Here is a 27,250-nt window from a genome sequence, read left to right as displayed (position 1 = left end):
AGCATGAACTAACCTCAATTTAGGAGTAGGTGCTACCTTTTGGGGTGTATGAGCTGAACCTCAGTCTGGAGAGAATAAATTGGGATGAGAGGTACATGGCATTTCCCTCATTTTTCTCTGTCTAGTACACCTCATTAAACATCTCTTTTCCTTTTTTGCACATGACCTGTGTTAAAAGGACTCAATTTGATTGCCCACCTGAAGAAGTCACAGCAGGGTAGAATAAGACATTATCTTCCATCTTAGTTTCTTCTCTTTCAGAGAAGTTATCTAAACAGGAACTTTCTGTAAGAGTCCATCTATTAGTTATTTGAAACTAGAAAACAGTACTTTTAAAATTTTTCCTCGTTTTTTAAATCAATGTGATTTAAAGACCTATCAGCAGTCATGCAAAGAGAATATATCGAATTAGCAAACAAGTGTTTTGAAAAACAGTAATTATTTCATTGTTGCTCTTAGTTCTTTCACTTAAGGATGTCAGAGAGGAGTGTAATAATGGAAGGTTTTATATCTTCTATACAAAAATCTGGAGAAGAAAATGGCAACCCACTCCAGTATTCTTGCCTGGAGAATTCCATGAACAGAGGAGCTGGGTGGGCTATAGTCCAAGGGGTCACAAAGAGTCGGACACGACTGAGTCACTAACATACCAAAATCATTTAAATAATAATACTCACTAGATATTCCATTGCAAGCAAATTACATAATCCATGTGTTTCAGTTTTACCATCTGTTAAAAAGGGTTGTTAAAAACAGTACCTATCTAATAGGTTTGTAGGAAATAAAAGGGATACTCCATTTGAAGTTCTTAGCACAATGCTAAGCACATAGAATTTTTTTAAAATTATAATTATTAATGATAAAATTGTGGTTTTGCAAGTTCTCAGTTTTGTTCAATCTTGTGTTTAAAAATTCAAGAGAATAAGGTAGACCTGTGTCAAAAGAAATAATTTGAGCCTACACGGATAAAACACGTAGGAGGTTAATAGCAACTATTAAAGTTAACTTGTGATTTTTCTGTATAGTAAATTTGAAAAAATATTATAAAATGCTTATAACTACTATTCAGCATTCATGTTTCATGTGCGTTGGAACGTATCACAGAATTTAATTTTCACCTAGTTCATATATATCAAGTTATAGAGAATGTCAGCATTTAAAAATATGTAGCCCCTAATTTCATATTTTATAGTATTATTTACATGTTTTGTTTCTAGTACATACCCATTATCTATAAAATACACTGCTTCTAATTGATTTGCTGAGTTTTGCCTTGCAAATATATTCTCCATGACTGTGGCTTATTTTTTCAGCTTTTAAAAATGGTTTTAGACAAAACCAGGCTTTTGTATTTTAATGGAAGACAATTTATTAATATTTTCCTTTATGTGGAGAAGGCAATGGCAGCCCACTCCAGCACTCTTGCCTGCAAAATCCCATAGACGGAGGAGACTGGAGTCAGGAAGAGTTGGACACAACTGAACGACTTCACTTTCACTTTTCACTTTCATGCATTGGAGAAGGAAATAGCAGCCCACTGCAGTGTTCTTGCCTGGAGAATCCCAGGGACAGGGGAGCCTGGTGGGCTGCCATCTATGGGGTCTCACAGAGTTGGACACGACTGAAGCAACTTAGCAGCAGCAGTAGCAATTCCTTTATGTGCGTATATATGTGTGATATTTTAAAACTCTTATGTTACTTCCAAGTAATAAATTGTCTCTATTTTATTCTAGCACTTTTGAAGATCTACTTTTCACATTTCCATCTTTATACACTTGAAATTTGTGTTATATAGAAATAGAAATCCAATTTTTCCTGTATATGGCCAACCCATAGCAGCATTGTTATTTGAAAACATGACTTCCTCTGGCTGATCTGCAAAGACACCTCTGTTATGGATCCAATTTTCATGTGTTCATAGATTTGCATCTGGACCTTCTGTTTGGTTCAACTGATTTGTCTGTCTATCCTTGTGTCAACACTACTCCGATTACTGTTTTATAAAACATATTGGTTATATAAAAAGATTCACTGCAAGGAGTTTTAAAATGATTAGATCCTTTAGGACTTTATTAACAACTTAATTGTAAAAAATCTAACTACAAAGTATTTCAGGAATCATCTATTCTGTAAAAGAAGCAATAAGCTACATTTATTGTGTAATTATAGTGTTTAACACTTCTCATGGGTGAAAACTCTGGTCATTTAACAATATCTACTGAACTCAATACCTTTAAGTGCAAGACTGACAACCTTTGAATGCAGAATTTCTGGCATTTTTTTTAGAAACAACTTCATTACTCAATAATTGTACTTTTGATTTCTAATTCTATGGCAAAAGTATGAACCAAGAATTGTCCTTGTCCAAAGCTCAGAGCCTCTAGAAATGGCCTCAACAAAGACATTATTTCTTGCATTCTGGCAATTCAAGTCTGCACCAAGATTCAGGGGATTCTTTATAAATTCCTGAGTATGTGTGTGTATGTATGGGTATGTATGTGTGAACATGTGTGCTGGAGGAGGGGGGATTTACCATTCTCATACTGTTTTCCTACTCAGGTTTTTCAAAATATGCTCATAGACCTCAGCTTTTTGTGTAGAGACAATGCCCATTGTCAGCGGAGAACAGAGCTCTCACTGCGGCAGGCAGACTTAGTCTTCAGGAAGTAGGAGAAAGGAAATGAAAGGGTGCAATAGAACCTTGCCTCAAGGCAAGCTCCGGCAGCTGTTGAGGAGCTTTTTAAAAATTTTATGGCAAATTGGCATCTCATTTTGAATTTATAGGAAACTGATTATCCAAAAGTCAGTTGGGAAAGCAGCACCAGGAAATGAGTCCTATTCTATGGGAATTTAGTTTTAGAGGCGAGCAGGGCGTGCACAGTCTAATTTACAATGCCCTATATGTCATGATGATTTCTAGGAGAGTCCCGAAGCAATTTCTGTCAAGGCTCAAAGAGAGGAAAGCAGGCAAAGACCACAAGGTGCCCAAGGCTGATCGATCCTTGCACCCACTGAAATTGGAATGATGTACTTTTAAAATATTTCTGAGGGCATACCCAGTCTCTAAATTAATTTCTTGTTGGAATTGAAAGCTGTTTTTCAAAATCTGTATTGCTCTCAGTGACTATTTCTGAACTTACTATTGAGTATTTTGTAACTTCCATTTATGAAAACGGTACCATTTCAAGTTAACAAAAATCTTTAAGAGAATGATGACATACCATGATAAATTTCTGAAAATCTCCCCAAGTCAAAAAGGCTCATGTGCTATCAGAGATGCCCTCTCAAGGAAAACAAGGTAATAATGATAACATCTAACATTTTAAGTGTTTTCTAGACAGAGGCAGTAAATAATACCTGTACAATTGTCTATAAGCTTCATGACTCTTTGAGGTGAGACAATATCTTTCCCATTTGACAGATAAGGAAACTGAGGCTGAAACAAATGAAGTAACTTTCCTAAGACTGTATTTCTGTAAGTGGGAGAAGTGAACTGGAATTAGGTCTCGTTTGACTCATTGTTCTTTCCTATACCAGTTGGGTGAATGCACCACATAGCAGCTGAGGTAGGCAGAGAAGAATCCTCTAAAGATGCCCACATCCTAATCCTTAAAACCTAGGAACATGGTACCTACCCAGCAAAGGGACTTTAGAAGTGTGATTAGATTCTAGATCTTGAAATGGAAAGATTAGCCTGGATTATGAAGATGGGCTTAATGTAATCACAAGGATCCTTATGCATTAAAGACAGAGGCAAAAGTGTGAGAAGATACGTCCTGGAGAGATTAGCACCGTGGTCAATTACAGGCAGCCACCTGAAGCTGAAAAACACACAAGAAATGACTTCTTCCCTAGCGCCTCCAGATGTATAACATAGCCCTGCCTAACCTGTGCTTTTAGCTAAGATCTATTTTGAACTTCAACTGTACCAGTATCAGTTATGATGCATGTGTATTTTATTCCCCATGCCACCAAGCAATTCTCCAACACCTGCTGGGCATCCTACAATTCAACTCAACTCTAACACTATCTGAAAATAGCATCGGTTTCCAGAAGTTAAGGGCTCAGTTCTATAAGAGTGCACCCATGCCCCCAACTTTAGATGCCAAATAAGATTGGGTTGTCTGTGCTTCTGACTGACCAGCTACAGATTGGAGGTTCCAACAATCCCCTGCTTGGGTTCAGTGAACTTGCTAGAGTGGCTCACAGAACTCAGAGAAACAGTTTACTTACTAGATTATGGGTTTATTATAGAAGGATATATCTCAGGAACAGCCAGATAGAAGAGATGTGTAGGACAAGGATGTGTGGAGGGAAGACATGGAGCTTCCATGCCTTCTCTGGGCACATCATTCTCCCCAAATCTTTGTCTTCACCAACCTGGAAGCTCTCAGAATCCTATCCTTCTGAGGTTTTATGGAAGTTTCATGACAGAGGCATGATTGATTAAATTATTGGCTATTGGTGATTGAATTCAATCTCTAGCTCTTCTCTCCTCAGAGGTCTGGGTGCAGGGAGGTGGGAGTGAAAGTTTCAACAGCTGATTCCCTGGGCAAACAGCACCCTCCTCCCTTAAGTGCCTTTCAAAAGTCCCCTCATTAACAAAAGATATCTTTCCTAAGGAAATTCTAAGTGTTTTAGGAGTCCTGTGCCAGACAAAGAATGTATATTATATATTAAAATGTAATAACTTATAACTTCACAAATGTAAGGTAATAAAGTTGTACTAGTTTAAATTTTGTGATAATTTGTTATACCAGAGAAAGGAAACTAACACATAGCCTAAAGAGAACAACTATCTGCTCATGATTAATTCAGAACCTGAGTCAATGTCTAGAAACACACAAACTTGAACTTTTTTTGGACTGACCCACAACATGAGGTGTAAAGAGATATTAAGACATTATGAGCTGTGAAGACATCAGTTCTAGGGTGCTCCCAAACAGGATGATGTTGGGCATCCCTCTGCTAAAGTAACTAAAGCTTTAGTTTTCAGAGACTGGTGGTAACCTCCAGTAACTTCTACTTCATTCTTTAGGAAGCCCATTCATGGAAACCATGAATTCATTCATGGTTTCCATGAATGGGCTTCCTAAAAGGAACTACGATGACAACGTAATGTCAATTTTTGGAAAGGCTGCACTAAACAATTTTAACCATGCACAACCCAAGAGCCTGTTGTAAACTCTCAGTGACAGGGGGTTCACAATTCATGTCTCAGGCACCAGCTCCCAAAGACTGAAGATGCTGAACCAGTGAAGTTGCTCAGTCATGTCTGACTCTTTGTGATCCCATGGACTGTAGCCTACCAAGCTCCTCCATCCATGGAATGTTCCAGGCAAGAGTACTGGAGTGCTGGGGAGCCACTAAATATCAGGGAGCAGAAGGGCCCCTTGACATGGGATATTAATTCATCACCTAAGTGTTTGTTGGATAATGTATTATGTGAACAAGACAGACAAGGTCCCTGTCCACACAGAGCTTACGTTCAGACACAGAAGGCAGCAAATAAAGCACTATAGGAATACATACATCACTGTAATCATGCTACATGCTGTGACGAAGACAGTGACGGGCCAAACCTAGTCTGGAGACCCAGGATAAGTCACTTAGCCCTTGGGGGAACACTAGGAACTAATTTCAAACCATTTTCAAAAACACTGAAAACGAGATGAGATCTTAGTATATAATGTGAAGCTCCAACAGTTTGGCCACCTGAAGCAAAGAGCCAACTCATTACAAAAGATCCTGATGCTGGGAAAGATAGAAGGCAGGAGGAGAAGGAGCCGACAGAGGATGAGCCGGTTGGATGGCATTACCGACTCAATGGACATGAGTTTGAGCAAACTGTGGGAGATGGTGAAGGACAGGGAAGCCTGCCGTGCTGCAGTCCATGGGGCTGCAGAGAGTCAGACATGACTGAGCGACTGAATAAGAACAGAGTAAAAGCAAAGTTGTAAAGTCATTTTAAAATATGACCATGTGAACATACAGGACTATTATTTTAGAAGACATGTTTCTGCTTAAAAACATTCAGTGGTTTCCCTTAGCCCTGGGATAACATGTAAACTCCTTGACACGGCCCAGAAGTCCTCTGAGACCTGTGTCCTGCTTCCTTCCATAGCCTGCCTTTGTCACACCCACTGCTCGTATCCATATCGTTCTCTTGCTGGATTCCTGTTCTTCCTTCCCAAGTCCCAGGCTTAGCCGCAGCTGCTCCCAGAAGTCCTTTGATGTCGAGTCAGGGTCTGGCCCCTGCCCTGTGTGCTCATGGCTCCTTTTATGTTCCCTCTACCTGCACCTGCCACTGGCACCATCAACTCATGTAATGACTTGGGAAATGGTGATGCCTCTAGAACAAGAATTCTCTGAGGGCAGCGCTCATTTCCCATTCACTGGGAATGCACATGCATACACAACCCAGGTACATGGAATAGGATGGGAAGAAAGGAGAAACGACTCTGGGGACCTCAGCATGAATGCAGAGGTATCTGCCCACTGGCCTGAACTCCGTATTAAAGATAAGAAAGGGAAAACTGCACCTAAGCATGTGCCTCTAGCATCGTCCTACCCAGGTACGACTCCCAAGCCCTCTACTTGCCATGTGGTCTAACTGGAAGAATTGATATAATGTGTCAACACAACATTGTAAAGCAATTATCCTCCAATTAAAAAATAAACCACAGCTGCAGCAGAAGCTAGGCCAGACTGGAGTCAGTGGAGCTATAACTCAGCCCACTGCTCCCAAAGCCTTGTGCTCTGCTGAAAGACTGTGTTTGCTTTGAGGAAGTGGCATCTCTTTGTTATGAAGATAATACCCACATTCCTAAGAAGTCTTACCTGAATCCCTGTTGCTGGGCTATAGGGACAAAGACCGACAGGCACCTTTTTGTAACTCTGGTGCTCAGTGGAGTACCTTTCTGTAATTCATCTACCCTTAAGATGGTGCCTTTTGATTTGATACAATGGCCAGACACAGTCTAGCCTATAGACTGAGAATCTGTGCAAGTTACCATCTCAGTGAACTTCAGCTTCCTCAGTAGCTACAACTCATGGGGGTCTTTCAAAGCTTTTGTTAGATGGTCCAAAGAGATACTCAGCACATAAAAAGTGTTCAAATCCTGTAGCAAAGAGTTTAAAACATTCAGGACCCCATAACACCATTCTGTATTTAAAAAAAAAAAAAAGTGTTGGGAACGCTGCTCTTTCCAAAAGCCTTGTAGAAGGCACCAGAAGTTTTGGAGACGCCTCAGTTGCCTATCCTGTTTACACTTCTTGTACATTAGTCCCTTCTAGGCCTACTAGTAAAACTGCAGGATGCTGATTTCCTTACACATAATGTAATTCTCACAATGGATATTTAAAATTATGGCCAAATCTCCCACATGAAGGTGGTCTGGCAGCCGTAACTTTTTTCTTCTGTACATAAATGACTATTAACTTGCTGGCGTTCTGCAGACAGGTTTTGATGAACTATGATATTTTACTTAAAACCGTTCCAAGAATAATGTCAGACTTTGTAATTGCCTTACCCATGACCACCAGCAAGCAAAATTCACCTCAACAGCACAGCTTATATTAGAAGGAATCAAACGACAACCAGACAGAACTGTGAATTTGAGAACACAGGGCAGATAGCTCCTTTGCTGCAAGGTTTTGGAGTATATTCAGAAACGGCAGAGAGCTCAGACTATAAATATATGCATCAATTTCTACAAGCAGAGAAATGCTCTGAGCATGGCTTTAATAGGTTCTTTCAGATTAAAAAAAAAAAAAACTTGGCAGATGGCTTAACATGAAAACAAAACAATAATCAAAATTCAGTCACAGTGGCCATAAGTATTTCAATTTGTAGTTGGGTGCTGTTTAGAACAAATGTTCCCAAATGCCAGACTCTGCTAAAATGTTCACTCATTCAGAGCAAGATCAGATAACTTTATACATGTAACAAGTACATATACACATTTGTTTTTACATATGTGTCAGGGCTAGATTGCCAATAAGCTTTACTGAGGAAAAGTTGTTGGTTATTCTGATATCATGTCTTTCACCTTTGATGTTAAAATATTCTTTTATGTAATGATTTCCATAAGGAAATGATAGTTGTCAATCTGTGAAAAGTTTAAAAATTGGAACCCTCTAAATCTCAGGGTTTTTTTTTTTTGAAATGTGAATGCTTTCAGGATGGGGAACACATGTATACCTGTGGTGGATTCATTTTGATATTTGGCAAAACTAATACAATTATGTAAAGTTTAAAAATAAAATAAAATTAAAAAAAAAAAAGAAATGTGAATGCTACATAAAATCCAAAGGCACCAGAACCAAAGACTGACTGTAGTTTCTATTTTCCAGGCCACTGGTTTCCTCTGACATAGACAAAGCTGACATACCCTCTGTCATAAGAATGGGGGTGGGGAGGGTGCCTATATCCTCCCCATGTTCTCAGACACAATCTCAAGGCAAACAGGTTTGCAGAGAGAGCCACAGCCCACCATGAAATCCACTGAGAAGGGTTATAAGGAAACATGAAAGATTACAAAAAAAAAAGCAGGCACATTATGAAATGTATAGTTCCAATGAGACTTTTACTCAAGATCTGATACTCTGCATCATTTTCTACCATTTTGAATAAATGGATTTTCTCATATATATTCAGAGAACAGCTCTCATGCTAAACAACCCTGGGTGACATCGCTTTTCCTATACAGGCCTTTCTGTCCTCAACCGTAAATAAAACAAGGGTTGAACTCAGCTGCTAGTGTACCTCCCAAGGCTAACAAATACTACTCTACTCCTCAGAACAGCTTGTTCAGGGGGAGATTTGAATGGAGGATGGTGATATTAATGACTGCCAGCAGCTGCATAAAGTGCCATATGCACCAAATTTGAAGATCTATTTTCACCTATTTTCAATTTTTCTTTTCTCCTGCTTCTTAAAATTCTTTAATCATGTTATTCTCCTACTCAGAGCCCTCCATGGCTCTTCATTATTATATCAGGGGCCAGGCACTGAAGTGGTTGCCTGATCAGGCAGATGTTGAAGATGAGGGAAGAGCCTGCAGGGCCACAGGAGCAAACTGAGAAAGAAGGGACAGCAGCCACTTGATTCCAGCACCTTCCCACCTGGAAGGCCAAAAGCTGCTATGTCTTTAGAGCCAAGACAGAACTCTGATTTCTGGGTATATAATGTCTAGAGTTTACAGGGGGCAACTACATTTGCTTCCCAGGTGGCTCAGTGGTAAAGAATTCACCTGCCAAGCAGGAGATGTGGGTTCACTGCCTGGATGGAGAAGATCCCTTGGAGAAGGAAATGGCAACCTACTCCAGTGTTCTTGCCTGAGAAATCCTATGGACAGGGGAGCCTGGCAGGCTGCAGTCCATAGGCTTGCAAAGAGTTGGACACGACTGAGCAACTAAGCAGCAGCAGCAACTAGGTTTAAAATTTTTAACCTGATGGCCACATAAGGGTTCCAACTCGCAAGCAGACTGCTTATCTATTTCCAATTTCTGACACAAAGGGTAAAATTTCTGATCAAGACTCTGTCATATAACCCTGACTTCTGCTGCTAAGTCGCTTCAGTGTGTCCAACTCTGTGCCACCCCATAGATGGCAGCCCACAAGGCTCCCCGTCCCTGAGATCCTCCAGGCAAGAACGCTGAAGTGGGTTGCCATTTCCTTCTCCAATGCATGAAAGTGAAAAGTGAAAGTGAAGTCGCTGTCTTGTCCGACTTTAAGCGACCCCATGGACTGCAGCCCACCAGGTCCTCCATCCATTGGATTTTCCAGGGAAGAGTACTGGAGTGGGGTGCCATTGCCTTCTCCTACCCTGACTTCTACTGGGCCCCAAACATTCTCTTCATTGTGTTCCTGGAACAAGCAAGTGAGTTCAACACTTCTGACAGACAAGGAAGGGCACAGAGGCTTTGAAGACAGACTGCCATGAAAGTTTTGATTCTGTTATTTGCTGCTGCTGCTGCTAAGTCGCTTCAGTCGTGTCGGACTCTGTGTGACCCCACAGATGGCAGCCCACTAGGCTCCCCCGTCCCTGGGATTCTCCAGGCAAGAACACTGGAGTGGGTTGCCATTTCCTTCTCCAATGTGTGAAAGTGAAAAGTGAAAGTGAAGTTGTTCAGTTGCATCCGACTCTGTGCGACCCCGTGGACACAGCCCACCAGTCTCCTCCATCCATGGGATTTTTCAGGCAAGAGTACTGGAGTGGGGTACCACTGTCATTTGTTACCTTGGGAAAAATAATAACCTATTTTGAACCTCAGTTTCCTCTAGTTTTAAAATAAAGTCACCAATTCTTACACTTCCCTATTCCTTCCAGACTAGGAGTATCTTTGGATACATCTCAGTCCTGTACTCAGCTGGTAAAGATCTGCCTGCAGTGTGGGAGACCTGGGTTCAATCCCTGGGTTGGGAAGATCCCCTGGAGAAGGGAAAGGCTACCCACTCCAGTATTCTGACCAGGAGAATTCCATGGATCGTATAGTCCATGGGGTCGCAAAGAGTCAGACACGACTGAGTGACTTTCACTTTCGGCCCTGTATTCTCTGCACCCATTCTCCTGGATTTTGTAAAAATGTTAAGGCCTGACTATCCCACTTTTTTAGGCAGTCCTTGCAGACCAGCTAAATGTGGAGTGACTTCTCGGCCTTATCCTCCACAGATATTCAGTTTTGCCACCACTCTCTCCCCTAAATTTTTTTGTCTGTTGTTCCTTTGTCTCATTCTGGATTTAAGAGGAGGTGTTGAAAATAACACCCATTCTCAAATTAAAACCTCAGAAAGATTGAAATTATTTGAAAAGAGGACGTGCTCAGAAATCCTATAGGTTTCAAAGTTTGATCAGTCCTAAGCATCATCCCTGGTGGCTCAGACAGTAAAGCGTCTGTCTACAATGCAGGAGACCCGGGTTCGATCCCTGGGTTGGGAAGATCCCCTGGAGAAGGAAATGGCAATCCACTCCAGGACTACTGCCTGGAAAATCCCATGCACAGAGGAGCCTGGTGGGCTACAGCCCATGGAGTCGCAAAGAGTCGGACACAACTGAGCGACTTAACTTCACTTTCAAGCATCATCCTATAAAACACCATACACTCTCACTGCAGTGATATAAACTTCCACTCAGGGTAATTCAGAGATTGGGGAGAGAGGTATCTTTTTAACAGCTGACTTTTTCAAGGACCAAATTTCAATAGCCACAGCTAGGAACCTCTTCTACCCTGCTGGTTGAACATCAATAGTATCAATAATAATTAGAATGTATTGTCACATCTACTTCCCTCTTGCCCTCCAAACACAGTCCTAGTTCAGAGCTGCTAATAAGATTCTGTCTCATCTTGCTCTGGGCTGTGTCCAGACTTGATGGTGAAATGCTTTGGCTACACTGAGGTATGGTGGAAGCCCTAGCAGTGTTTTTTGTCAAAGCCTTGTTTTAGTGATAAACCCTGCTCTCTAAGGAGATAAGCAATGCTCTTCTGCGGCAATCCATTTCAATATCTGTCCAGCACAGGTTTCTCTGGAGATTTATTTGCACTAAGTTCCCATGATGTCACACAGAGGTGGTGATATGGAAACAGAATGAGAGAGGCGTGTCTGGGGAATCATCCTGATGACTGGTCAAAGAGGGTGGTAAAGGAGGACGCGATGCCAATGAGCCTTTCTACTTGGGACAAATGATCGTGTCAACGGTTTGTAATCTGAAGCTCAAAAAACAAGCCACACAAATTGGCAGTCGCATCCAATGTGCCTGGATTTCGGAAGGAACAAACACAAATGTCCGGAGTATAGAACATTGTTATGTGTGTGTAGAGAGAACTGTCTGTGAACATTTTAAAACTCTATTGCGTGGGCAGAAAGCAGTTTGAAGAATGAGGTGAATGTTGTCCAGCTGACAGTAACTCAAGATGATGGAGGAGAGGGCAGGGTGGAAGAGGCAGCCAAGGAAGCCACCTTCTCAACACTGCTAACCAAGCCACACCACCAGTTCAGAGCCTCCGCCACTGACCAAGTCCAACACTGAGGCAGTCTTCAAGTCCTCATGCTCTTAACATGCATACATTCCAGATTTGTTTAGGGGACTCCCTTTTACCTTTAAACTGCTCCTGACAGTTATTTCTCCTGGACAAAAATGTTTGGGGGTAGACATTACACTGATTTCCCCAAAGTTTTGCAGATTTCTAGAACAGTGATTAGCAACACTTGAAGAGGTAATCAGTGAAAAACAAACTACAAGAGTCATGATTCCAAGTGAAGTTCCGTAACACCTCTTTTGAAGGGTCATGAGAAGCCAGAGGTTACTCCCTTCACCTGTGGATGCAGGTACATCTACTTACCTCCTGGGCCTTCAGCAACTCATCAGTTTCACCTACTTCCCTATCATCCTGGCCCTGAAGAAACTGAGGAGAAGCCCCTTCCCTGTGCTTAAGGGCCAATTTGAGCAGACAGTCATGGAAGGCTCATCTCATAGTGCGGTAGCCCCGTGAGAAAGAGCTTCCTCCAGGCCCAGACACAGCAAGAAAGAAAAGGAAAGTTGGAGACTCCTAAATTCTGTATTACGGAAATTAGAGTGAGTTCAGACTTGTGAAATTTCATCAAGATGAGAACTACATAATTTCTCATACAAGCCCAAAATAGAGTATTCAGGAAGCCCTGCCCTGTAAGCAAATCATAGTAAAAGTCAAAGGTGGTTAGTAACGCTGCAGACACTCAGGACTTCACTCATTCAGACACTGGAATGTGGTCCTCCACTTGCCAATGACCTGCCTCACAAGGCGGGATAGAGGAGTCGGGGGAGGGAGGGGAGATAGATGCCATCTTAAAGGACTTGTTAACTACCTACCACTCAAATAAAAGCCCAGGTCCCCCTTCTGGGGCCTCCCAATCCCCTTCTATCCTCCTACCCAGACCCCTCTCTCCCCGACTTGCTCCCGCTACAATGGCTCTTCACTGTTGTCTGAACATGGCAAAGATTTTTCCTTTGCCTGGAACAATCTTCTTCCAAAGATCCATGTGATTCCCTTCCGCCCTTTCTGTCTGGTTTACCCACACCTAACCTGCCTTTCCCTCTTCTTTATTTTGCTTCACTATCTGTTATTCTATCCATTCAATTGCTACCTTGTCCATTGTGCCTCTTCTGACTGAATGTCAGCTTTTGGAGGGAAGACACTTGTGCTAAATGCCCAGTGACTAAAATGGTGCCCAGTAAGTGCTGCTGCTGCTGCTAAGTCGCTTCAGTCGTGTCTGACTCTGTGCGACCCCATAGACGGCAGCCCACCAGGCTCCCCCGTCCCTGGGATTCTCCAGGCAAGAACACTGGAGTGGCTTGCCATTTCCTTTTCCAACGCATGAAAGTGAAGAGTGAAAGGGAAGTCGCTCAGTCATGTCCGACTCTTCGAGACCCCATGGACTGCAGCCTACCAGGCTCCTCTGTCCATGTGATTTTCCAGGCAAGAGTACTGGAGTGGGGTGCCATTGCCTTCTCCCAGTAAGTGCTAGGTGCTCCAATATATGTTTGTTCCATAAACACATGTGTGAAAGGGTGGAGGAGGCATCAATGTATACGGACCATATTAAACTCCCCTGCAAGAATGTTTTCTGGGATGAAAGTTCATATTTTGCTCTAAGGAAAAGGCTGATAAAATCATGACTTTATAGAAATGATGGTTCTACTCATTTCAAGACTGAAAACATGTGCAAGAGACTTGGGGAACAAAATGGCCCCAGGATCAACACAAGGTCCTTCAAGAACCCAGGGCCAAGAGCGTTTCTCATGACATGTATCTGCATCTTTTCAGTCTGACTATACAGATCACATACCACTTTTCTCTTAATTGCCAGGGAAACAATGTAGTAACACTGTTGTTACGAATACAGGGAAACCACATGCACAGTTATTCTAATTAAAAGTATCTGTGCTTTTTCTAAGTTTTATAATCTTCACTTGCTCTTACACTTTATATTGATAAGAAAACATGTATGCTATCTTCTTGCTCCGTACTATGTTGCATGGAATTAGAAGAAATGTTATTTTGCTGTCTCCCAGGAGACCTTCTGGTTCTTAAATTGCTTTTGAGTCCTCTGAAATGGAGGGAAATAAAAAATCATGCCAAATATCACTGTACTCGAATAAACCAAGAGAAGAGTCATTTCCCAGAGGGTGGGCAGAGAGAGAGAGGCACACTGAGATGGGGAGGGAGAAATGGGAAATTAAAAGAGGATGACCCTGATGGAAGAGGGAAGAAATACTCTGCTCTCTTGCCTCCAAACTAACCTAAAGGTATTCTGGAATCTCAATTACTCCACTGAGAACAGCATTCAGGCTGGCCTCTGGCCAAGTGGGTTTAGTGGGAAAAGTATTAACGCCTGCAAGGTGGTCCCACAGCAAGGTCCCTGAGGACAGAGGTTCCAGTATAGCTGGGGAAAAGCTGGAGGAACAGGCCGATTCCAGCACCGTGGCGTCTGCTGCTAAGTGACAAGGCACTATATCATATAACAAACTGCAGCTTTAGAATGGGAGACGGTGAAGGAATGATTGAAACCCGTGTGTCCCACAGATGGACGCAAAATGAGTGAGCAGGACTGTCCTGGAAGAACATAATCTACATACCAGAACAGGCAGGGGTTTGTTTAGGTCTAAGTCATGGCAACAAATTCTAGCTTTGCAGCCCCCAGAGCAGCTGTACCGAGGGGCCTTGGGCCAGGCCGGCAATGGCGGGCCCAGACTCCCTCCTCTGGGCTCTGTTGTATTATATCTTCAAACAGCACCTAAGTGTTAAACCTTCAGTTCATTTGCACAGCACAGCTAAGAAAACAGAGCAACTCCCAGACCTCCCTGAGCGGCTGCAGACAATCTTTCCTCGGCGCCCCCCACCCCCAGACCAAATAGTTTTCAATAGTTTGAAAATAAAAAAAAAAAAAAAAACAGTAACAACAACAAACAACGCTGGTTGTTAGTTTGGGGGAGAGGGAAGCACTGAAGACACGAATCATGATTAAAAACAAACTACTCTTTACAAGTCAAAGTCATTGCAGATAATGTCAATGGATGTGTATCAACCAGAACAAATTTGCAATCCTCACAGGTGCTTGAATGTTGCAACAGAAGAAATTTAGGCGACCTTCTGGTTAACTGACTTACAAACCCTGTTCCTGAAAACATGAGGAGCCCTGAGTTTCTTTAGTGGTTTTGTGAATTAAAAGTATCTTTTACTAAAAAAAAGAAAGAGAGAAAAACTAAAAAATTAACGTGAGAAATGCTTACCTGTGGGCTATTCTACGTGTAAGCTTCTGAAGTTGGTTCAGAGGAGCTACTAACACGATAAAAATGTAGGAGCCACTGACCTGGTTAATTCTTATAGAGAAGGACGGTCTAGTCAGGATTTGGACTCAGGCCAATTTCCAGCATCAGAGAAAGAGTAATCAACCAGACCAAACACCCAAATGCATTACACCTGGCTCCCCGCGTGCTCTTTTATTACCCCACTCCCTCACCTCCCATGAAGTTTATCTTTAAAGGTTAGGAAAATTAACACTCCCGATATGGAATGATGGGAGAAACCTCTACCATTTGAGATTTAATTTAACTCCTCACTTACTCGCCGGGCTGCGCACTCACTGGGTCATTAAAGTGTTCTGTTTCGGCCAAAAGCCAGGTCTGCGTAGGAGCTGTTGTCTCTGCCCTGCTTTCCACAAGTGCCGTAAAATCCTGCAAAGAAAAAAGGGTAAAAGAGACTTGCAGGATTCCCAGAGTAGGGCATAATTTCCTAACATATCTAATTTTCAGAAACTGAAGTGGGTGTCTCTGGTCTTAGACAAGAGGAAGAAAAACAACGCTGGCTTCTACCTGTATTTTCTTAAGGTCCCTCACCTTCAGAGAGGTCCAAGCGAGAGAACACCTCCTTCCAGCGTGGTCTGTGGGCCAGCAATACCGTCAGAGCCGCTCAGAAATGCGAGGTTATTGACTCCATCCCAGTCTTACCCAATCAGAATCTCTGAGGGCGGGCTCAGGCACAACGTCCTCGGGTTATTTGCATATTAACGCGAGAAGCGTGGGTCCGAGATCTAAAACAGGTGCTACTCATAGACTGGTCTTCCAAGTGGTGAGAATCAGCTTCATCTGGATCTTGGTAGAAGTAAAGATATTCACCAGCTCCAGACCTGAGTCAGAAACTCCAGGAGTCAGACCCTCCAGAGATTCTAATATGCACAGAATTTTGAGAACTCCTGGTTTAAAATGAGAAGGCAAGCATGACTAAGGGTTCAGTTCAGTTCAGTTGCTCAGTCCTGTCCGACTCTTTGCAACCTCATGGACTGCAGCAGGCCAGGCCTCCCTGTTCATCACCAACTTCCAGAGTTTACTCAAACTCATGTCCATTGAGTCAGTGATGCCATCCAACCATCTCATCATCTATTGTCCCCTTCTCCTCCCGCCTTCAATCTTTCCCCAAATCAGAGTCTTTTCAAATGAGTCAGTTCTTTGTATCTGATGGCCAAAGTATTGGAGTTTCAGCTTTAACATCAGCCCTTCCAATGAATATTCGACTGATTTCCTTTAGTATGGACTGGTTGGCTCTCCTTGCAGTCCAAGGGACTCTCAAGAGTCTTCTCCAACACCACAGTTCAAAAGCATCAGTTCTTCAGTGCTCAGCTTTTTTTATAGTCCAACTCTCACATCCACACATGACTACTGGAAAAACCATAGCCTTAACTAAACGGACCTTTGTTGGCAAAGTAATGTCTCTGCTTTTTAATGTCCTGTCTATGTTGGTCATAACTTTTTTTCCAAGGAGTAAGAAGAGACTTTAATTTCATGACTAAGGGTTCAGTTCAGTCCCTTAGTCGTGTCCAACTCTTTGCGACCCCATGAATCGCAGCACGCCAGGCCTCCCTGTCCATCACCAACTCCCGGAGTTCACTCAGACTCACGTCCATCGAGTCAGTGATGCCATCCAGCCACCTCATCCTCTGTCGTCCCCTTCTCCTCCTGCCCACAATCCCTCCCAGCATCAGAGTCTTTTCCAATAAGTCAACTCTTCACATGAGGTGGCCAAAGTACTGGAGTTTCAGCTTTAGTATCATTCCTTTCAAAGAATCCCAGGGCTGATCTTCAGAATGGACTGGTTGGGTCTCCTTGCAGTCCAAGGGACTCTCAAGAGGCTTCTCCAACACCACAGTTCAAAAGCATCGATTCTTCAGTGCTCAGCCTTCTTCACAGTCCAACTCTCATATCCATACATGACCACAGGAAAAACCATAGCCTTGACTAGACGGACCTTAGTTGGCAAAGTAATGTCTCTGCTTTTGAATATGCTATCTAGGTTGCTCATAACTTTCCTTCCAAGGAGAAAGCGTCTTTTAATTTCATGGCTGAAGTCACCATCTGCAGTGATTTTGGAGCCCAAGAAAATCAAGTCTGACACTGTTTCCACTGTTTCCCCATCTATTTGCCATGAAGTGATGGGACCGGATGCCATGATCTTCGTTTTCTGAATGTTGAGCTTTAAGCCAAGTTTTTTACTCTCCACTTTCACTTTCATCAAGAGGCTTTTGAGTTCCTCTTCACTTTCTGCCGTAAGGGTGGTGTCATCTGCATATCTGAGGTTATCAATATTCTCCCGGCAATCTTGATTCCAGTTTGTGTTTCTTCCAGTCCAGCATTTCTCATGATGTACTCTGCATATAAGTTCAATAAGCAGGGTGACAATATACAGCCCTGACGTACTCCTTTTCCTATTTGGAACCAGTCTGTTGTTCCATGTCCAGTTCTAACTGTTGCTTCCTGACCTGCATACAGGTTTCTCAAGAGGCAGATCAGATGGTCTGATATTTCCATCTCTTTCAGAATTTTCCACAGTTTACTGTGATCCACACAGTCAAAGGCTTTGGCATAGTCCATAAAGCAGAAATAGATGTTTTTCTGGAACTCTCTTGCTTTTTCCATGATCCAGCAGACGTTAGCAATTTGATCTCTGGTTCCTCTGCCTTTTCTAAAACCAGCTTGAACATCTGGAAGTTCATGGTTTATGTATTGCTGAAGCCTGGCTTGGAGAATTTTGAGCGTTACTTTACTAGCATGTAAGATGAGTGCAATTGTGCAGTAGTTTGAGCATTCTTTGGCATTGCCTTTCTTTGGGATTGGAATGCAAACTGACCTTTTCCAGTCCTGTGGCCACTGGTGAGTTTTCCAAATTTGCTGGCATATTGAGTGCAGCACTTTCACAGCAGGAGTTCCATCACCTCCACTAGCTTTGTTCATAGTGATGCTTCCTAAGGCCCACTTGAGGCATCACATTCCAGGATGCCTGGCTCTAGGTGAGTGATCACACCATCATGATTATCTGGGTCATGAAGATCTTTTTTGTACAGTTCTTCTGTATATTCTTGCCACCTCTTCTTAATATCTTCTGCTTCTGTTAGGTCCATACCATTTCTGTTCTTTATCAAGCCCATCTTTGCATGAAATGTTCCCTTGGTATCTCTAATTTTCTTGAAGAGATCTCTAGTCTTTCCCATTCTGTTGTTTTCCTCCATTTCTTTGCATTGATCGCTGAGGAAGGATTTCTTATCTCTTCTTGCTATTCTTTGGAACTCTGCATTCAGATGCTTATATCTTTCCTTTTCTCCTTTGCTTTTTGCTTCTCTTCTTTTCACAGCTATTTGTAAGGCCTTCCCAGACAGCCATTTTGCTTTTTTGCATTTCTTTTCCATGGGGATGGTCTTGATCCCTGTCTTCTGTACAATGTCAAGAACCTCAGTCCATAGTTCATCAGGCACTCTATCAGATCTAGGCCCTTAAATCTATTTCTCACTTCCACTGTATAATCATAAGGAATTTGATTTAGGTCATACCTGACTGGTCTAGTGGTTTTCCCTACTTTCTTCAATTTAAGTCTGAATTTGGTAAGAAGGAATTCATGATCTGAGCCACAGTCAGCTCCTGGTCTTTGACTGTATAGAGCTTCTCCATCTTCGGCTGCAAAGAATGCAATCAATCTGGTTTTGGTGTTGACTAAGGGTATTCACCCCAAAAAGAAAAAAGATGAGCCAGTATTTCCCAAATTGTATTATGTAGGATACCTAAAAGTTTTTTTTAAGTAAAAGGGTTCATGGTCAAATATATTTAAGTAAAACATAGTTTAAACTATTAATTATTTTTCTTTTTCACAGCAAGATTTTTCAATGTGCATTGTGAGTCTCTGAGACAGTTGATGGCAAGTTTCAAACCTATTTGAGAACAGCTGAGATTTAAGCTATAGTGGTCCATCCAGATATTACAAAATACATCTCATTTTCTGGACAAAGGACTAGAAATGTGAATTTGTATTTTGAGTAATATCTCTTATTGTCTCCTCAAAAAAAAGACTGGATTGTAGTTCTAGTATGTTCACATGTACTATCCCATATGTGTTTCAACAACTCTCCAAGACATTGGAGAATAATCATTCTCCAAGAGGTAGGACACACTAGTGGGGAAAAAATAAAGCATCAGTTCAGTTCAGTTCATTTCAGTCACTCAGTCGTGTCCGATCTTTGGGACCCCATGAACTGCAGCACGCCAGGCCCCCATGTCCATCACCAACTCCCGGAGTTCACTCAAACTCACATCCATCAAGTCAGCGATGCCATCCAACAATCTCATCCTCTGTCATCCCCTTCTCCTCCTGCCCCCAATCCCTCCCAGCATCAGAGACTTTTCCAATGAGTCAACTCTTCGCATGAGGTGGCCAAAGTACTGGAGTTTCAGCTTTAGCATCATTCCTTCCAAAGAACAGCCAGGACTGATCTCCTTTAGAATGGACTGGTTGGATCTCCTTGCAGTCCAAGGGGAGTCTTCTCCAACACCACAGTTCAAAAGCATCAATTCTTCGGCGCTCAGCTTTCTTCACAGTCCAACTCTCACATCCATACATGACCACTGGAAAAACCATAGCCTTGACTAGACAGACCTTTGTTGGCAATGCTTTTGAATATGCTATCTAGGTTGGTCATAACTTTCCTTCCAAGGAGTAAGCATCTTTTAACTTCATGGCTGCAATCACCATCTGCAGTGATTTTGGAGCCCCAAAAAACAAAGTCTGACACTGTTTCCACTGTTTCCCCATCTATTTGCCATGAAGTGATGGGACCGGATGCCATGATCTTCGTTTTCTGAATGTTGAGCTTTAAGCCAACTTTTTCACTCTTGTCTTATAGACTCAACCCAATTCTGTAGCTTTTCCAAGATCAGTGATTCCTCAGTGGAGGGAACACCAGTTTAAGAAGTTGGTCTGCTGGCCAGTTGTCCAGAGTGCCCATCCATGAGAAGCTATGAACATCACTGGAAACACTGTGAGGGGGAGAAGACTGTGATTTTGGGAGGTGATTTTAGGGGAGAGAACTTCATGGGGTTGAATGAGATACTTTAATAAGTAGCACAGCGTCAGGGACTGACTCTTTAGAGAGACTCTGGAACAACACCAGCTAGTCCTGGCTGAAGGCTGCTTTGCTGAGCAGGGTGGGCAAGTGTGGGGCAGAGTTAAGTGGATCAGAGCATCCTAGAAGGTTGATCTCTAGGGATCCTGGACCTACTTTTCTCCCTGAACAAAGTACTCAACCTTCCCTCCACATAAATATTGGATAAAAGTTTAAAAAGCAATACTGTTGATTTATCCAAATTATTAGTCTGCCTCTGGCAATCCTACAAATAAGTTCAATCTGTTCTGTATTTAGTCGTTCAGTATTGTCTGACTCTTTGCGACCCTTGGACTACAGCTAACCAGGCTCCTCTGTCCATGGGATTCTCCAGGCAAGAACACTGGAGTGGGTTGCCATGCCCTCCTTCGGGGGATCATCCTGACCCAGGAATCAAACCCAGATCTCTCACATTGCAGGTGGATTCTTTACCATCTAAGCCACCAGGGAAGCCCTAAGTTCAGCCCGGGGTAATCAAAATTCAGCTCAGAGAGACTTATCAAATGCCAGCACCTACAATATTCCTCCAGCACCTACAATATTCCTCCTAAACAAAGTTCCTTCTCTTTAAATGCTCAATTCAAATATTTATGGATAACTACTGTGTTCAGTATAACTGCTGCTCTTTGACAACAGCTAAAGTTGGTCTTGATATAAACCAAACTGTGTTCTTGCCCCTTTTCCACTACTGGCTTCTCATCAAATTAGTGTGAGAATGAAATTTATTAGTTTAAGAGTAAACTTCATGACAATCCTTTCAAGGGATTCTTTCGTCATTTTTTTCCCCCTTCTTTTCAGAACATTTTGTGATTACCAAGAACTCAAGTACTGTAATCAAGTCAGGGCTCTCATGGAAGCAGAGAGTTAAGTCAAATCACACAGCCTTCTGCATATAATAATCATTAGACGTCTAAAAGACACTATTTCATGAATGTTATTTTAGTCTGAACCAGTTTAAGAGCCTAAACATTTAAGACTTCAGCCAGAGAAGTCCATTCACATATTTCATAATATGTCTCATTTTGTGAACAAAGGATTAACAGCATGAATGTAAGAAGCAGGTGTGAACACTCTAGATAGGTCAAAACCTTAACACCATCCAGACAAGCCTCTAATTTCTGGGCACAGTACATGGCATGCGTGAATTTTGTTTCAATATGCTTTCCATAGTGATAGCTTAGAGAGTCACATAGCCATATCCTACCCAGTCCTCCATTCCTAGAGGCAGAAGTATTTGCTGATGATTGAAAGGTCATGCAAAACAGATGTGAGGGCAGCTGGATTTTCCAGCTATGCTTCAGTGGACTTAGCAGTGGTGCCTGCCATTACCACATAGCAGAGAGATTTTATTTCAAATGAGAATCTTAGGTAACCTTGTCGGCATAATTGGATGTATATGCAGTTTCTCACCAAGTTCTCACCTTTATCACATTCCATTCTTTACTCTTGGCCTGGAACTAACTTCATCACACCGCAAAGGTAACAATGAACTGGGTGTCAACCACTCTGACCTGTTTCCCAAGATGTTAAAAATAAGTTATTATTGACCTCTGAGTGTGAAAGTAATGGAAATTGCATTTCCTATAGCCTTCTGATTTGTTTGGTATCACATTGGGTGTTTCCTCCACTTCATACTAACATAATTTACTCTCATTATTCCTGTGCTTCTCTGAAATGAAGCAGCACACAGAACAGCAAATGGTGCATTGCAGAGGGGGCTACTGCATCACAGATACCCTTGAAGAACAGATGGTCCAATTGCAAACCTCCCAAATATTGACATCTGTGTGGCAGGCAACTGTATAAGTCAGATGGATATGGCTTTTAAGTTTTACACATTCTATCAAAATTAAGTAATTCCTAAAACTGTCCTTACCAATGGAATATATCGGCATTCTCCTTGTTAGTAAGAGGAACTCTAAAGGAATGTGGATGAAATAATAAATTTTCTCCCTAATCTTTAAAAATGTCTTAGTCTATGTTGTTAGAGAATCATTTCTGAGTTTTCTTTTTCTCATCTGTAATATGCAAGTTAAAAATACTTGATTCTCAGTTTCCCCAATTATTAGAAACTTCGAGAGTATGTGTACCCTCATGTAAGGGATAATATACCATACAAGTTACAATGACTATACAAATAAATAGAAGTTATTATTATAGATCCACTGGGCTTGACCTTTCATGGTTTATTGTGAAGAGGAAAATATTAATTTCTTTGCTTTCTATTACTAATATGAAAACAATCAACCTTTTCTGTTAATATTTGATAGGGGTTTAGGTTTATACAGGAAAACTTCTATTAACTGAAATTCTAATGAACACAAACCTTAAATTAAGAATGTTTTACTTGTTTAAACCACAGGCAAGTATTAGTATAATAAAACAAATTCATTAAAAAACTTTTGGTTATATCTTAGGATATGCATGCTCAGTTGCTCAGTGTCCAACTCTGGTGTACCAACTAAATCTCTGAAATATTCAGAGCTGTTCAGTTGCACTGCATACTTAGATGGCAGCTCTTGAAAAAAAAAGTCAGTGCCAATATGTTTACTTTGCAAACTGATGGTATAGTAATTATCAGAGGATTTTGACAATAAAGAAGTTAGAATATCTTGTTCTACTTTCTGATTCATCAAGAATAGGCATTCGATGAATAGGATAATGGAAGTTTCAACCATTTTTCCTTTTTGCAGTTCTTTTTCTTGGGGATGGTCTTGATCCCTGCCTCCTGTACAACGACATGAACCTCTGTCCATAGTTCTTCAGGCACTCTATCAGATCTCATCCCTTGAATCTATTTGTCACTTCCACTGTATAATCATAAGGGATTTGATTAGATCATACCTGAATGGTCTAGTGGTTTTCCCTACTTTCTTCAATTTAAGTCTGAATTTGGCAATAAGGAGTTGATGATGTGGGCCACAGCCTGCTCCTGCTTCCCTGGTGGCTCAGAGGTTAAAGTGTCTGCCTGCGATGTAGGAGACCCGGGTTCGAATCCTGGGTCAGGAAGATCCCCTGGAGAAGGAAATGGCAACCCACTCCAGTATTCTTGCCTGGAGAATCCCATGGACGGAGGAGCCTGGTAGGCTACAGTCCACGGGATTGCAAAGAGTCAGACACAACTGAGCAACTTCGCTTCACTTCATATATGCCAATTATCAGTTTATTGATTTTTAGTTCCAAATTTACCCTTCAGTACTTGCTCCATGATAGCGCATGGACTCTTCAAACATTTCTCCTTTCCAGTGAGCATGGCGTGAAGCTTTGTCAGCTAAGGAAACTGAAGGAATACTGCAGAAGTCAGGGGGCTTCTTTTCTGGTTTCAGGAGCTGCATTTTGGTTTGTCTTACTCCAGCTGCAGGGTCCGCTCATGGTTAGTGTGTGGAGGGACATCTGCTGGACTCTGCCCAGCTGTGCATCCACAGCACCCTCAGTGATCTCCCTGGCCAGACCCTAGTGACCACCTTGCCACAGCCCCCTCCATGTATTTCAGGCCTTGCACCCACAGCAGGACTCAAACACCCTTTTACACTGCCCTACCAGTCTTGCCTTCTGTATTCAGAGGGTTGATTCCTAGTTCTGGGCAACTGATGACCAGCTCTGGCCCAGAGAACTTCTCTGCTATTGTGGGCTGCAGCCACACTTTCTTCAACAAGGTCTGACTTCCAGCCATGGAACGGGGGCCTTCTTTTAACGTCCTTCCTTGGGGCCTCTCTCTCAGTCCTAGGTTACCCTTTAGAGTTCTCTTTATATTTTCAATTATTTTCCTTTCATACCTTAATAATTCCTTGCATTAAACTTCTCCGAAGTTACTGTGTAGTATTTGTCTCCTGAAGGGACCCAGTCTGATCCACCAGAAGTAATCAAGTATATTCCTCCCTCCAAATCTAATTTATACTCTGAACATCTATATTATGTTGATACATTGTTAAAGATCATCTACGACTCTCTGATTCGGGCATAAGAAAACTATAATAGATTCACATTGTTGATTTGTATCTTTTCAGGCATAAGTATTGGGTTCACTTCAGTGCCTCTCATCTTTTTCATTAAGTTCATTTTTATTTGAAGTATTTATAATAGTACTGGAAAAATTATCGAACAGTAGCACAATAATTTAACAGAGCAGAATAAATGGCAAGTTTCAGTTGATAAAGCCAGAATTAATTTAACTTATATTTCAAATTTCATACTTGAAAAAACACCATGGATTCTTCTGCTTTTCATTTCAAAACACAAAAATTAATATTGGTAGAAAAAGTCATTGGAATTAGTTTACTTTCCTACTTACCAAGGGAACAATTCGATATATCAGTGATACACTAGGGGGAAAAAAGTCAAGACACCTCTAAAGATTACTACAGTCTACTAAAATACCTTAAACAAACAATGCTATTTTTGAGCAAGTGTGTCTACGCAACTACAGCACCAGTTGTCTCCTTTACAAGCAAAAGAAACAAAAAAAAAAAGAGAGGGAGAAAAATAAAAACAAACTTAAGTATATTGGAACTAGAGCACAAATGTGACAATCTAGAACACAAAGATGAAAACCTAATTTGGAACCCAGTTATTAAACAGAAAACTTTGTCCTTTGAAACATGGATGCATTAGAGAACATGTCAGTCAATTCATGGAGCTGGCACAGAAGTCATTTTCCTTGGGAGCTGAAGAGAAATTGACAAATTATACTCTGGGAATTCTCAACTGTGTTATTTTTCTCCCTGAGGTCGGTGATCTGTGCTTTTCTCACATGGAAATGTTTTCTTCTTTTACATTAAGCAAACGTTCCGAGCTTTATTATATATGATTAACAGTTACAGACACAGGAAAAAAATTCCTTCTTGGCAAACCTTCATTTAATAAGGGCCGCCCCAGTGTTTTGCCACTAGTGCCAATCACTAAACACACCTTACTTTCCCCCAACTTTGCGTTTAAGGTGTGGAAGCCAATCTTTCTTATTAATCATTGATACAATCTTGCCACCTACTCAGTCAGCTTCTAAATCATGGACTAAGAAGTTCAGTGATACACTACTACAGACAAATAGTTGGCTCTAAATTCTGTTCTTCATAAAATGAGCAGCCAAGCCAATCAGACACTCGCCACATTAAAAACACTGTCCATATCTCCTTAGAATGATTAACATACACTACTTTTGACTTTGGGAGGGAAAGGTGCTCTTTCACAAACTTTTGGATTTGGTGCTTCCTGAGTTAAATGCTCTCATTCATAAACACAACACAAACTGTATCAGTCTTGGGATTTCTGTGGGGTAGCCCTGTGTCCTGGTCCCTTTCCTCTTTAAAATTTTAAATGCTGCAAAGGAACCATTTTCCTTCTGAGGCTCCCACACCGGGGATGAAACCTCCTCTGCAGAATTTTGGCACCTTATTAATTAGTGGTTATGAGTGGGAGCTGCTCTCTCTCAGCAACTCCTATTCTGCCATCAGTCAAGTGTGATTCTGTAATAAATTCCCATGAAGCAAACTATTTCTGGTAATTCTCCCTAATTAACACCAGGCCCACTAATAATACATCAGGTCCTATGTGTTTCTGATATAACCAAGATCTTGTCTGAGAGGACTCAAAAAGGGAAACCGCCAACCTAAATTAAGCTTTTCTGGCAAAAAAAGATTTTATATGTAGTTCTGTAAGAAAACCTTTGATAATCTTATATGGGGGACATTTTGAGCAGAAAACACAGAACGACAGGGAGGCTTGTTCTGATTTGAGCACTGAATGGGGATTTATTGTGAACACACACCATTGAGTCTTAAGCCTATAAATCTTGTACTGGATTACTGTTTCTTAACGAAGGAATGACAGATCTCTTATTTTGTCGGTGTATTTTAATGTGCAATGACGTGACTGATAGAAACCAAACAGCAGCTATTAAAATGTCACATGCAGACTTGATGCCCTTATAAGTTTGGCTTCTGCAGTTTAATATACTGTGAGCAAATAGACTTGAATTTGTCTTTTATTTCCAATATACAGCCTGCAATAGAAACATTCCTCTCAACTTTATACAGTTGGAAAAAAATCGTAAAGCAATAAACAAACAAGGAATAGGTAAGCCGACCTAGTTACAGAAAAGTTAGTTAATGAGATCAGGATGAGTTAAGAATGAAGTAATGTACCCTGGCCAATGAAAGACATGAAAATGCAGATGACTGATGTTGTTTGAATATATGACACAGTATAATGTTTGATATGACAGGTTATTCCAATAAATTACCTCAACAATAAATTTAAAACTTTTAAAAATGACTTGGCTGTGTCGGGTCCTCGTTGCGGTGTGTGGGATCTCTGTTGCGTTATGTGCCATCCTTTGTTGCGGGGCGTGGACTCTAGTTGTGGCACGCGGACTACAGAGTGTGTGGGCCTCAGCAGTTGTGGCATGGGGACCTACTTGTGTCACACGGGCTCTGGTGGTTGCAGCATGTGGGCTCTCCAGTTGTGGCACATGGACTCCAAAGTGTGCGGGCTCAGTTGTTGTTGTTTGCAGGCTTAGTTGCTCGGCTTGTGGGATTTTAGTTCCCCGACCAGGGAGTAAACCCATGTCTCCTGCATTACAAGGCGAGTTCTTAACCACTGGACCACCAAGGAAGTCCCAACAGTAAGTATTTTTTAAAAGAAAGACAATAGAGTTTACTTATCTATTCATACCATTTATTGTGTACATGCCACATGCAAAGCATAAATATGGATTAAAATAAGATAATTGTGACAATATTTTCAAATATATTATGTTTCCGGGACATTCTGATAGGCAAATACCATAAAGGA

General features: G+C 41.6%; 1 protein-coding gene across 44 annotated transcripts in view; it reads right to left on the bottom strand.

The window, feature by feature from the left end:
- Window positions 1-16,028, bottom strand: part of BMPR1B (bone morphogenetic protein receptor type 1B) — a 522,369-nt gene extending 506,341 nt beyond the window's left edge. For 39 of the 44 annotated variants that reach the window (XR_015165674.1, XR_015165673.1, XR_015165675.1 and 36 more), the window contains exons 1-2: window positions 15,879-16,028; window positions 15,607-15,716 (exon numbers count right to left, since the gene is read on the bottom strand). The gene's annotated coding sequence lies outside the window, so the exon portion shown is untranslated. Of the gene's footprint in view, window positions 1-15,606; window positions 15,717-15,854 lie in introns of all 44 variants that reach the window. The other 5 variants (XM_086406612.1, XM_086406611.1, XM_086406613.1 and 2 more) reach the window with 2 other exon arrangements.
- Window positions 16,029-27,250: the final 11,222 nt, after the last annotated feature.

The sequence above is a fragment of the Bos grunniens genome, chromosome 6 (genome assembly GCF_055505025.1).
Source record: "Bos grunniens cultivar Pamir isolate PY7600 chromosome 6, Bosgru_T2T1.0, whole genome shotgun sequence".
NCBI classification, from domain to species: domain Eukaryota; kingdom Metazoa; phylum Chordata; class Mammalia; order Artiodactyla; family Bovidae; genus Bos; species Bos grunniens.
Note: the sequence above shows the minus strand (reverse complement) of the source record. Positions and strands in the feature narration are given on the sequence as shown.